The 13,737-nt window shown below is 40.6% G+C and overlaps 2 non-coding genes across 2 annotated transcripts; both read left to right on the forward strand.

Annotated features, from left to right (window-relative positions):
• Positions 1–13,037: 13,037 nt before the first annotated feature.
• Positions 13,038–13,119, forward strand: trnas-aga. The gene has a single exon. It is a non-coding gene; the product is annotated as a tRNA-Ser (tRNA).
• A 113-nt stretch (positions 13,120–13,232) lies between these two features.
• trnag-ucc lies at positions 13,233–13,304 on the forward strand. The gene has a single exon. It is a non-coding gene; the product is annotated as a tRNA-Gly (tRNA).
• The last annotated feature ends 433 nt before the right edge of the window (positions 13,305–13,737 follow it).

A 13,737-nucleotide genomic window follows, 5' to 3' on the forward strand; every position in this document is an offset into this window, starting at 1 on the left:
GTCCTTAAATCCAAAGTATTTCTTAATGCTAAATAGTGAGGATTAATGGAAAGGGCAAGGGCTATGGTTAGGGGTTAGTTTTGCTGAGAGGATAGAAACATATGAAATCACAATGCAAAGAGAATATCTTTGCTGTTAGAAAATTATATGATCATCTTCCCTTTCATATTGCACCACCCAGTGGCAGTGGACTTTCCTCACTCAGTTATGACTTCTGAATGGGGTGTTGAGTTCTCTGAGTCAAAGAGAGTGGGTAAAGGAAAGGCTAGAGCCGGTAGCACCACAGATCAGAGCTGCCCTACTGTTCATTCCACCTCTTTGGGAAAGTATTAGAACATATTTTCCCTGCACGGAGTTTTTAGAGAATCACACATTTTCAGCGTGCTTAAAGTAAGCCCCACGGCCCCGGCAGGCAGTATTAATTTATAACAGCAGGGTGGTGGAAAAGCGTCAGCCGTGTTTATACGTTTCTGCTAAAGGAATAACATAAATCCTTAAGTAAACCTAATCTGTCGGTGATTGTAAACAGTCTGTCACAGTAATGGCCTCGGGAACAAATGAGGACCTCATGGTGGGGCCTCAAGTAAAAGCCCCCACACATGGACCCCCACCCATCTCTCTCCATCTTGCATGTTACCTCTTTCCATTTAAAACCAGACTCTTTATACCCAGTGTCCCAGTATGGTCTGGGAGAGGAAGGAGCTGGTTGCCTTTGCTCTGAGAAAATGAAAAAGGCGGGGGGCTTGATACCAACCCCCCAAAACCCCCACTCTGTCTATCTCTACAGAGGGGGTGAGTGAACCGAGGCCTGACACCGAGGCAGGCCAGGCCAGGATCTGTGTGCGAGATAAGACAGGCAACAGGAAGGAGACAACCCAGAGCCCTGCACTCCCTGACGTGACAGAGCCACTATTCATTTTTCAGGAAGAAAGAAAGAAAAACAACATCAACAATATCAGATGCAGCATAGGAAAAAGGAAGGAGGGATAAAAGGAGAATAACGAATCAGCCAGTGGGTGACTTGACTTCATTTAGAAACGATGCCTGTCTCTTCCCAAGGAATTGTTGGCTCACTAAATGTTGTTTTTAAATGGGAAAACTAACTCATTTGCCTGTAAAATTGCCCTGTCCTTGAATTCCCCCTATGCCTTAAAGCTTTGAATTTGAGCATGACAGTGAATAATCGCAAAACTTGCACCACATAAACAGCTTCCATTGATTTGTAGCTCTGCATTTTGTAATAGTTTCCACAAATAAACACTGCTGTAGCGTCAGTGTCTCTCGACTTCAGCTGATTCCACTGGATAAAGAAACGTATTGGCGCCACTGCAACCCAAACACTTGTTGTTGTCACCACACACATAAATCATCCCCTTCTCTTCATCTCCGCACAGGAGCTGTGAACAATAGCAGGTAAACAGAGATGGCGGTTGAAGAAGAGTCTGTTAGCTCAGGGCTGTCCTCTCCCACACACATTCCAAACAGCCTGTGTGTCTAGTTAAAGTGCAGATAAACGGCCATGGCACCATATGTCAGCGCAAAGCAAACACACCGGACACACAAGAGCAGGAGAGACGATTAAGATCACACACATGCAAATGCAAACAGTCACTACATATGTGTGCATGAGCACACAGAAGACCATACAGAAAATTACCCCTTAAGAAAAGTCAGAAGAAGCACGGAGGACTGACATAAATCCACCTTCTTTTACAAACTTTACTCTGTGCACTGCTGTTTAACTTTTCATACAAGTCAAACATCTTAGACTTACAAAAGTTTCTTTGCCATGGTCGTGAGCATGAGCAGGAGAATGTTTCTTTTGAGGATCACATACTGACCCCAGGCCTGGGACGTCAGCTGTAGTTAGCCTGGAATCAAAGTCGCTACGATCCAGTGTCGACCCAGAGTCAAGTTCAGTATGTTCACCTTCTGTTTGATACAAAAAAAGATTTTTGTCTTTTTGTCTAGTCTTTTTTAATTTTTCTTTAACAATAGATGCACAGGACACAAAACTAACATATTGCCTTGCTTTAATGACTATAGACCTAAGACCATGCATATTGAAAGATGGCATTGGTGATAACCTCAACATTCACTCTCCAATATTTACTTTTTATATGGAAGCACATTTGCATTAGTGTGGAAAAAAGATCCTGGGAGTTATAATGAGAAACTTTGTCGAAATAATGACTTTAGCCCTTATTCGCATGGGACTAGTATTGCCAGGGGACCTCATTTGATTTAGAAATTTCCCCACCCACGGCAGCGTTTTGTGTCCTGCATTTACATGGGATGAGCCAAGTCTGTATTTACTTAGATATACTCATCCGATTACTGATTATATTATCCCCCTATGATTAACACAGCCATCTGTAACTTTGTAACTACACAGCACCACAAGCTTTTATGTACAGTGTTAACCTCTTTCTTAAATTTTATTTTATGTGAATTAAATGAACAGAACTGATTCGGCCTCATATGTCATCCATCTCCTCATCTTTTGAGATTTCACTCTTCTGATGGATTTGAGCTCTTTCTGTGAACAAGTCTACAAGCTGTATAGTGAGATGAGCTTCTTGTACCCAAAATGCTGTCAAAACATTCAGTTATAATTGTCAAAGTAGTCTTCCAGAATTCTTGACTAGGAAATGGGCAGAAAAGAAGTGCGGAGAAAACAAAAAACCTATATACAGGCCCAGATCAGCGAGATATTTATTTGCATTGGACTAATATTATCACGTGACCTCTGTGTTTGGCGAAATATGGAAGGTAATTTGCAGTGGATTTTTTACCTGACAAGTGACAGACATGGCAGATTCAAATGAGATTTAGATCAAAGACACCCTTCACAGTTATTCCAAATTACCGGATGTTGCCAGGTAATGGTAGTCTCCATTTGAAAAAGGCTTTAGTATCTCAAAATGAGGAGTTGATATCTCAAAATAATAACATTCTTCTCAAAATATTACATTAATATCTCAAAAAAACAAGACATCATACGGTCAATTTCTTTGAGCAGCCATTTCTTATTATTTTAAGATGCTACTCATTTTGAGATACTAACTCATTATTTCGAGAAGATTTCCATTAAACACAATGGCAGATATAGGTTTCCATACATTAGGCTACACAAACTCCCCGTCTGCTTCCTTCAGGACATATGCCATTTAGCTATTTATATATATATATATCTGTGTGTATATATATATATATATATATATATATAACTGTAAAGTGACAGGCCTGAAATGAAAAAAATAAAACTGGCTTGCCTGCATGACCCAACACATACTCAGCTGGAAATATTTCAGCTAAAATATTTCAGAATTATGTTTTTAAAGAAAAACAAAATTAAAAACACAAATACAAAACGGGCTTTATTTGGCTGAAAATGCACCCTGTCAGATGCCCACAAGCAACAACCTTTGAAGTTGTGTCTGGCCTATGGTCAAGTTATCTGACCCAACTCTCAGAATTTCTTCTGATAACAAACTGAATCTAAAATAATATACCTCAAAAGAAATCCTTCATATTTATAATGTTAGATTATATTACAATAATAACTTCAGCTAGGTTAGCAGTGCATGATTATAACTCCAAAACACATATTTCTCCATGAATGGTTTAAGGTGTTTTACAGGCCTATCATGTCCCCTAAAAACAGTAAATTTTGGAAGTTATGCTACAGCTTGTGATGTTAAGTTGACTTTCTTTGTACAATTGCCTTTGATTGGATAGTGTCGCTCCTGAGCAACCAATTCACACCAATTTCATTAAGTCTTAACAAGCTTCGACGCGTTATAATAGTGCAACCAAATTAAGTAAATTACGGGTTTGAAACTATCTAGATGTTGCAAAGAACTTAGGAACACAATGCAGTTGCTTTAGGCATTTACAAATAGCTGGTACAAACAGATCCAGGCAATGACATATCGCTGCGTTCACATGGAATCAGTCAGACAGTAGACAAACAACATCTTTTTGATGGTACAAGACAAACAAACAGCCCGACAGAATAGTACAACAGTAAAATGAAGCATGCAAAACGATATATTGTGATGATGATGCTGTATTGTTTACAAAGAATAGATTTAAATATATTAAAATTATCTTGTGTTTATTATACCATGTAATTATTCCAGTAATGTAAATACATTTTCCAGACCACCCATGCTTTCTTCTTATATGAAGAAGCTACAAAAACTCTATCAAGGAGACTGGCGTTAAAGTTAAAGTACTTTAAATTTGAATGACAAGTCCATCTACCATTACCGCTGTATTCTCTGTTGTCGTTCCGCTCTCATATACTAAAATAATATGCCAGATTTTGAGTGAATGCAGCATTTTATCAATATGGAATCGGTACAAATCTAGTCTTAGCTGTTACAATACACTGAATATTGATATGCAAGTCTTAACTAGGGTTTAAGGTGTGAACCTGCACTTCATTGTCCTGCAGAGCCTGTTTGTGTTCCAGACATTTCATCATTTTTAATTCAGTTTGTAGGTTATGAGGGATTATTTGCTGTAGTTGTTTTAAGAAATCAAACTCACTGTCAGAGACAAACAAATGTGCAAAGCAAACCATAAAGATGATCTTCTTTTTCTGATAGAATTAGAGTTTGTTATCACCACCAGGACACACTGATAAACCAGTGAAAAAACAGATGCTGTGTGTGAGGCTGCTGACTGTTTAATGAGCTGTAACATGTGCAGTGTGTTTAGACTCCATATTCAATCTTCTCTAATACTCCTCCATTCCCCAAGCCTGGCCGCAATACAAGATAAATCTCCTCTGGAGCCACATAATATGCCTCCTTGTTGTTAATTGAGATTTAGTGCTTATATTAACAACATTTGGTGGGCACTGTTTGAAAGCCTAGATGCATGCCAAGTCCTCTGGAATAAGGATGAATGTTAAAGAGACAGTAAAATAACTATAGCATGTCCTGCTAAGTCTAACCTACCCCCCCCCCCTTCTGGCAGATCTCTCATTTCACCTGTATTTACACAGACAAGACTTGCACTCCAGTTACTATAGTGGAGAATAAATAGTGAGTGGGCTTGTTGGATGTAGATTTTCACAGAAGTGGAAGAGTAGAGGGGGTTGGGAAGTTGTGAGGTTTGAATTTCAGAAAGGGACACAAAGGAAGTCATAAAGCTAACCATCTTTAATATGAGACAGTGGATGATTAAACCTACGTAAACACTGTTAGCAGATGCAGGGAAGTTAAAGTAATGGCTCTGAATCGCATCTGTTGGTTTTCCCAGAACATAGTGGTCAATTGTCTGGTCTCATCAGTGCTGCAGGGCTTGCTTTTTGGAATTAATTTTGGTTCTTTTTACAAAAAAAACCCAGTCAAACCTAGGGCTGATTTTTTATTATTGGGGTGGGGTTAAAAAGGATGGGATTTACGACTTGGGGACGGGGAAACAAGCAGATGAAACAACATTGACGTATTATCACCTCGTGCAGTTATTATAGCAAACCTGCTAGTACTTGGCCTGTTTACACATTCAGTGGACAGCCAGAGCATCATATTTATTTGGAGTTTTTTTCTTGACACACTGTAATTTTCTTGATAGTTACCGTCTAAAATATTAAACAAAGTCAAGGCTCAGAAAATTGCAGCATTTTATACACAAATAACGTCGGTAAGCTCTCTGGGTTATGGTTAAAGTTGATGCCAAAATGCAGAACATAACTTACATTTTGTATTCATGGTATTAAACATATGCATTATGCATATGCCATTCTTTAAACACTAAATGTTTTAAATAGTGAATAGACACTGTTTTATGGCCTTACACAAATCACATTACCAACCGCGACAATGTCGCAATGGCAGATATTGTTTTCACCATGTGAATCTGTGTCCCTCTCTGCTCGAGCATGCTCAAAAATCTTCCAAATTAGTCTGCACTTATAAATAAGAGATCTGAAAAGGAAGTGCCCATTGTTGAATTTTCACTGGTCTCCGTGCTGCTTTCCAGTGTTGACTTGCCTGTTTTCCAACCTATCTGTGATGTTGAACATGACTGTAAAAAAAACAGAACAAAACAAATAAAAGTAAAGCATACTCTCCTGCTGCAGAGCCATGTACACAGCTCTGGTCTTCTGGCAATGAGAAAGACATCTATTATCCGTTTTTGGCTGATTTCCAGTGTTTAAAAAAAACAGTGTACATGCACTAATTTTGATGGAAAAGCAGTGTATCTCTCAATGTATTACATTGCTTCGATGTCCATTTAACTTCACTATTACCCTACAATTACCCATGATATTTAGCATCACCTGTTGCTCAGACTGTGATGACGCACTTGAACATATTTCTTGGTGTTATTTTAGCACCCCCCTTGGAATGACGCCCTAGGGTGTTGACTTTATCGCCTATGGGAAGCATTGCCACCGTATATGCATCTTTAAAAACAGAAAGTGATTTCTCATATACTTTAGATGTTTTGTTTCAGAGCATTTTTTTAATGATCTACAATTGTGACACTGATCCATCGCCCTATGCCAGTATGATGAATCTGTTTATAGGTGCTCTAGATAAGCTCCTCCACAGCAGCTTTCGCTATGCCTTCTTTTTTTGAGACTCCATGACACCTTTGTTTAGCTTTTTCCAGAGCCAGGATGTTGAATGAACCTCCAAACTCCACCACTTATCAGCCTTATGTCAGGATTTGAGCCACTGGGCCCCTACAGTAGCCAGCCGTGATAGTGATCCTGCTTTGTGTTAGCATTTATGTTAGTGGGATATCCATCTCAGAGGGGGTTCCCATGGGATCAGTGGAGGGGGTGCTGTTCTGGTTGCTTTTAGCATAGGAGAATTTAGTGATGTCCAGACTGAGAAACATACACAAAGCAGGAACACCTACACCAAGAGCAGCTTTGAGTTAGTAATATGATACAGACGGAATCCATACTGGGAGCTTGATGAGAGTCTGTGATTTCAAGAACTGTACCTCCGCTAGTATAGACCACAATAAAATAGCTTTAGCCTCTTTAACTGTCAGCCTCCACCAGATGGGGTCTTTGCGGTGAAAGGTATACCTGACAGCACTATGCAAACTCAAGTCGATGCTAAATGTACCTGACATTGTGTTTATGAATGGGTTTTAGGTCCACCTGATAAAATGCTGCAAATGATTGAATGTGATTTATTTGTAAAAAAAAAAAAAAAAAAGGCTGTTATTTAGAAGGATATGTGAAAAATTAAAAGTATAAAGGACCACCCGGGACCAGTGTGATGCATTCTTTCAGAGATTGTATGTAATTTGGGCAACTGTGTTTGTGAAAACCACAAAGGCTTTATTTTCTGATGCTTATTGGCTTTAAATGGCCCCAGATTATTGGCTTGCCAAGATGACGGTCACCCTGTTGTCACTCAGTAGGCTCTGTACCCCAGATATTGCCAATGACAACATACAATCTTCTCCATGGTGGCATGCAGAGTGGAAAGTCAGTTTAAACCGCAAACAGAGTCTTTAAAGTGGTTTTGTGTCAGAGTTGTTCAAGTGTCTTTGTATGTGACACAGAAAAAGACTGGTGACAAAAGTTTCCCCAGTTTTTTGTCTTTTATTTGAGTGTTTGTGAGCTGTTTTACTGTGTTTCTCAAAGTGAAAGGGCAATTAAATTGTGTTTGAAGGGCTGCTGTTCCCCTGGGTGTAAAGTCAAAATTTGAACACAAAGGCCATTCCAGGGCAGCACTGGGGTTGCTTCATCTGAAAACAAGCAGCATTTCTGTGGCAAGGACCATGAAATCTAGGTGGCTTTAGTTCACTGTATGTTTTGTTTCTCTTACCCTTAATATTCCTACTCATTATTCAGAGTGCAAACTTGGCAAGAGTGTCAGCTTATTCTCCTGGGCTGTAAGGCTAATCAGGAATTTCATTTTCATACTCTGCAGAGGCACAGCTCACTAAATATGTCTTTCTGTGTGTGACGGATGCTGGAACACACGTGGTTTATTAGGCACAACTTGGGTTCTGCTTAGTTGAAACTTACCAGTCCACCCGTCCTCGAGGGATAAAGAAGCATACAGCCCCCCTGAACCTTGTAGCTGGGCATCTATCCCTGCCCATGGGCCCCCAGCCATAACCAGACAGCGCCAAGAAGTGTGGGGAAACTCACCTCATAGAGTATGTGTCATGTTCTTCTTAGTCATTCATGCTGTGCTGCAGGTCCAAGTCTCAGCCTCAGTGGAGGGTAACACAAACAAGCGAACACAATGATGCTGCACGTCCACATGCACTCAAATTAAATAAATACATAAATATGGTGATATAAACACATGCTAGATGACCGTACGACTCTCATAAAATGTACACAAACACGTTATATTCGCAGAGCAGATGCGACCAAATTGACAGAATTTTGACATTGTACTTTTCTGCAAACCATTTATATGTGACTTTGGTGCATTATCTTGCAGATATTTTCAACCTTTATGTTTGGTTATGGTTAGGAAAAGATCATGTTTGTTCAAAGTACTCACTTTTGGTGGCACAATCCCCATTGGAAATTATGTTGAACAACATGTTTTTTTTTTGTTTAAAGTAACAGATTATGACTGCAACAACTCTGTCAGCCAGAGTTGTTGTTCGTTGGTCTTGAACAGCGGTCTTAAGCAAACTAGGTGTGTAAACCACTGGTTTCATCATAATGTGATATTATATTGATTCTGTGGACAATGATATGATATTTGCCAATATCACAAAGTGTGCCATGATACAATTTCTATTCAATTCGAGCCAATCAATTTGAGCCAATATTATGTGCTTATTTAACAAGGTCAGTTAGAGAAAAAGCTGCCACCTCCTTTTTTTTTTTGCTTTTGGCCATAGAAAACCAAAACGACATAAAATGATATAATAATTAAAACTGGTCCATTCTGTCAGAAAACCCTTTCTTGAAAAAAAAGATCTTTTTCCTAAAAGTTTGGGGACATCTGACTTAAAGCCCTGAGGACAAACTTCTCCTAATAGCCATAAAACGTTGATTAACAACAAGATCTTTTAAACAAAAGTAAAAAACTCGGCTCAATAATAACTGTCAAGGATCATAGACAAAACAACTGTCTTTTGCACGTCACATTTTCCCCACATAGACAACATGCTAAAATTTTTAGCATAAGCCTATGGCATTTTAAATTGGATAACTTAGCTTAGGGGCTAGCGGAGTTTTACTCATCTTATAGCTCAATAATTTACATGATCTATTGATACTTTTTCTTAATCACCGCTGGTTTAAGTCACTGCATACAGATTAATTTCAGACTGTGTGCACGTTTTTAGTCTGACATTGTTGAAAATGAGCAGCTAACCTTATAGCAAGAAGTTAGCAAATTGAGATGTCTGACGGGGACATGATGTTTCCAGAGTATGGCTTTTGTTGTCATATGACATGTGCATTGTCTGTTGTTTCTCCAAAAACAAAGTATTTCCACATTGATGATGTATTTCCAAGTAAATAACATTCTCCTCTGAGTCTCTCTCTTGGCTGCTTGCCATCATCTGCCTCATGCTGTATGACAGTGACACAAAATTTTAATCTGAAGGATGATATGGACTAATGTTTTCACTCTGCATTGATGTTACAGAATCGTTGCTCATAGAATTGAAACATTGATCCATATCGATAGATCATTGCACTCCTACAGGATACCAGCCTTCTCACCAAGGTTTCATGCCATCCCTCATCCCGTCCAACTCCCGATGGCAAAGTCAGCTCATATATATGTAATCAGAGCTGCTTCACTTGAGAAGCGATAATGACACATATATAATTTACATTTATAGGACATCTGTGATTTGCAGAAATGTACAATGCCAGCATTTTCTTCTTACAACTTGGCTAACAAATGTAAGTACGAAATAAAAAGACTGTGAAATATGCGAATTGTCAACAACAATATCCACATGAAAAACTATAGAATGAAGTCATGAGAAGGAGCATGAGCCATTTAAAATGCATATACCTCATCTGCATCATTGCCAGCATCAGTGCAGCTGCTCGTTTCATGGAAGGAAAAGCGAGTCTTCATGGCATAGCGTCATGTAAACCACTGTTAAAATGTCAGTGGCTGAATGTGCTGCTTTGCTGTGCCCCACTGCCCTGCTTCAACACAACACAGGCACAGCTTTGTCAGCTTGGCAGAGGAGACTGGGCCCTGCTTAGAATCCATATTTGTATGTGATGATTGAGCAACTAAGGCTTGAATGGAAACTGCGAGTGGAGCTGCTTCACATTGCCTTTTTTTGTTGCTTATTCTTGGCCATATGCCTAAATAATGTTTGTTTGTTTGTTTTCATGCAGTCATAATCTGTTACTTTAAACAAACAAAAAAAAACATTGAATGTTTTTCCATTTTTGCTATGGATTTAAGGCTCTTTAACTGACCAAGACAACATTTAAAAATCACTTGACCCGCAAAGGCTTTAATATGGTTAGCCCTGCTTGGCATGCACACCATCATGCATGCAAACATGTATGCTAAAGGTTATCAGTATTGTGCATATACACACAAACTAACACATGTGGATGCTGATAAGAACACTGTACTAACTCTCCATCACACAGTCTCTTGAGTTTTTACCTGCTGGCTCTGCATTCATCACAAAGAGCGCGTTGTGACCAGTTGAAATCCACTGTTAATCCTGGGTGAGATTATAAGGCTTTGTAACACACACATGCACGCACACGCACGCACAGTTTAGCAAACAGTTTACTGGGATGGGGGAAGTGGGAGGGTCACAGGCTGATGTTCACATAGCTTCAGTGAATATCATAGACCAATACCACCATCTGCTGGAGAAAGCAGAAACAGCTCTCTTTTAAGTATCACTGTGGTTTCCAAACAACAGATTGATAAATGGTATATACATCATGGTGTTAGAGCAATTTTGAAAACATAATGTGTCTAACTGTGAAATGATGTATTACATTTAAAACTAAATTCTGTTCAGGAAAACTTCTTTGTATAACACTGTTGGTTTATGCAGGGTAGATTCTCGTATTGTGATAAATAAAACAACATAAGCAGCACTCTGGAACATTGACTAGCAGCAGGACTAAGGTTTGCACTCTTGCCACTGATGCAAGTTCCATGTTGTGTTCATCTAAGAATGCAGATGTTCTCACCTGCTTTACAAACAGTTGGGGTTCATACTGCACCTACAGACACTCACACTCAAATTAATCCAGGTAATACTTCTAGCCATTGCAGTTTGCAGGTTTTAAAGCCATGTATGTCAAGTCTTGTAGTCAGATTGCCTCTGTCATCGAGGCATAGGCTATACCTGTTGAGCATATAGGGATGTAGTTCGGTGGAAGAGTGCATGCTTTGCATGTATGAGGCCCTGGGTTCAATCCAGGTATCAGAATCAGAAATACTTTATTGATCCCTGAGGGGAAATTGCATTTAGTTACAGATGCTCCCATTCTAAAGTCTTAAAAGACGTAGGAAAGTGTAGAATATATCAATAAAATGTAAACGTAAGTACTAATATAAAATATATATATCTAAACACTAAAGTACAATATAGATGTACATTTGTCCTTGTTACTACCGTGTGATAAATAAAACAACAGATTAACAACATTTGAATATAGAATATTACACATGGATGTAGTTATTGCACTGGATTATTGCACATCAAAGTGGTTATTGCACATTATCAATGTGTCTGCCATTCAGAGTGAGGAGTACAGTCTGATGGCCACAGGCAGGAATGATTTCCTGTGGCGCTCTGTGGTGTATTTTGGTGTTATCAGCTGTGTGCTGAATGTACTCCTGTAGCTGACCAGCCCGTCGAGGAGTGGATGGGACACATTGTCCAAGATGACACGCAGCTTGGACAGCATCCTCCTCTCAGACACCGCCGTCAAAGAGTCCAGCTTCACCCCCACAACGTCACTGGCTTTACTGTTCAGTCTGTTGGTGTCCGCTACCCTCAGCCTGCTGCCCCAGCACACCACCGCATACAGGATAGCACTGGCAACCACAGACTCTTAGAACATCCTGAGCATAGTCCTGCAGATGTTGAAGGACCTCAGCCGCCTCAAAAAATAGACCTGCATCGCTGTCAGCTTCCCACCCAGTAGAGCCGGACGGATGGTGTTGAATGCAATGGAGAAGTCAAAAAACCTGACTCTCACAGTGCTCACCGGCTGGTCCACGTGGGTGTAGACAGGGTTGAGCAGGAAGATGATGGCATCCTCAACTCTGAGTTGAGGCTGGTAGGCGAACTGTAGAGGATCCAAGTGTGGTTTGACCAGGGGGCCAGAGCTGCTTCAAGACAACAGGCTTTGAGCACCCTGGGGCACACACCATCAGGTATTATGGAAAGACAAAAAAGGGTGGCTCTGTTCGGCAAGGCACTCCTGGAAAAGAAGTGAGACAATCAGACTCTGTTAAAGCATGCCCTACAGAACAAAAAGTGGGCTTGCAACAAAGCCACTATGTGGCATTGATGTGCACTTAATAAGAGTCTGTTTTCTCTCAGCCGTGGAGGAAAGTTCTAAACATTTTGGAAAGTTGCTCTCTGGCCATGCTTTTGGTTGTGGCTAAGGCAATGGATTGGAAAACCCTTGTTTCCCTGCGAAGGTTTGAATCCTGCTGACAATGGGCCTTACTGCTGAGCTGTGGGAGCCCCCCAGTGATACATTTGGAGACCAATGCACGTACTGACGCATTTAAGGTGCAACTTATGGGTCTGAAAACGAACAAAGTGATGCTACAGAATCCTCAACTAGAATAAAATCTGCACCTCCGACTGGCTGTCTCTGGATGAGAAGCTGATCTGTTGGTGCGGCAGCTTTGCTGATTCATGTGACTTAGGCTATAAAACAGGGGTCTTCTGCCATTTGAAAAAACCCCAGACTCCCCTGGCTGCAGTTGTGCACAGTGTCACCCACAACACCGGTGCGGTGGACCATCAGTTTTTTGCATGTACTGCTGACTATGCAGTACATGGCTTTGTGCACAGCTGTGGTGGTCTCGGAGGATGGTCAGAAAGCATGTTTTTAGGTTGTCGTGGCCGAGTGGTTAAGGCGATGGACTAGAAATCCATTGGGGTCTCCCCGCGCAGGTTCGAATCCTGCCGACAACGTGAGGCACTTTTGAGCAGTAGGTGCCCGGCGGCAACATTCTCCTTTAAGCCGCTTTTCAGCTTCACTGTCCAGATAAATTTCGAAATTTTCAATGAAAATGAGATTTTGTGTGGCGATGGTGGTATAGTGGTAAGCATAGCTGCCTTCCAAGCAGTTGACCCGGGTTCGATTCCCGGCCATCGCAGTTCTTGTTTCAAGTGGAAGCACACTGATCTGCCTTTTATATGCAGTAAGGCAGCAAATGCCCTACTCTTCTAGAAATCCATTGGGGTCTCCCCACGCAGGTTCGAATCCTGCCGATAACGAGAGGCACTTTTGAGCATTGGGTGCCCAGCAGCGACGTTCTCCTTTAAGCCTCTTTTCAGTTGACAGTGGAAGAGTGCATGCTTTGCATGTATGAGGCCCTGGGTTCAATCCCTGGCATCTCCAATAGGTATTATGGAACGACCAAGGCAAGGCACTCCTAGAAAAGAAGTGAGACAATCAGTCTGTCGAGGGAAGCCCTACAGAGGGCTTGCAACAAAGCCAGTGTGTGACATCGATGCGCACTTAATAAGAGGCTGTTTTCTCTCAGCCATGGATTTGTGTGGGTTTTTTTTGTATGTGCTGTCAAGTTT

The sequence above is a fragment of the Plectropomus leopardus genome, chromosome 21, assembly GCF_008729295.1.
Source record: "Plectropomus leopardus isolate mb chromosome 21, YSFRI_Pleo_2.0, whole genome shotgun sequence".
Classification (NCBI taxonomy): Eukaryota; Metazoa; Chordata; class Actinopteri; order Perciformes; family Serranidae; genus Plectropomus; species Plectropomus leopardus.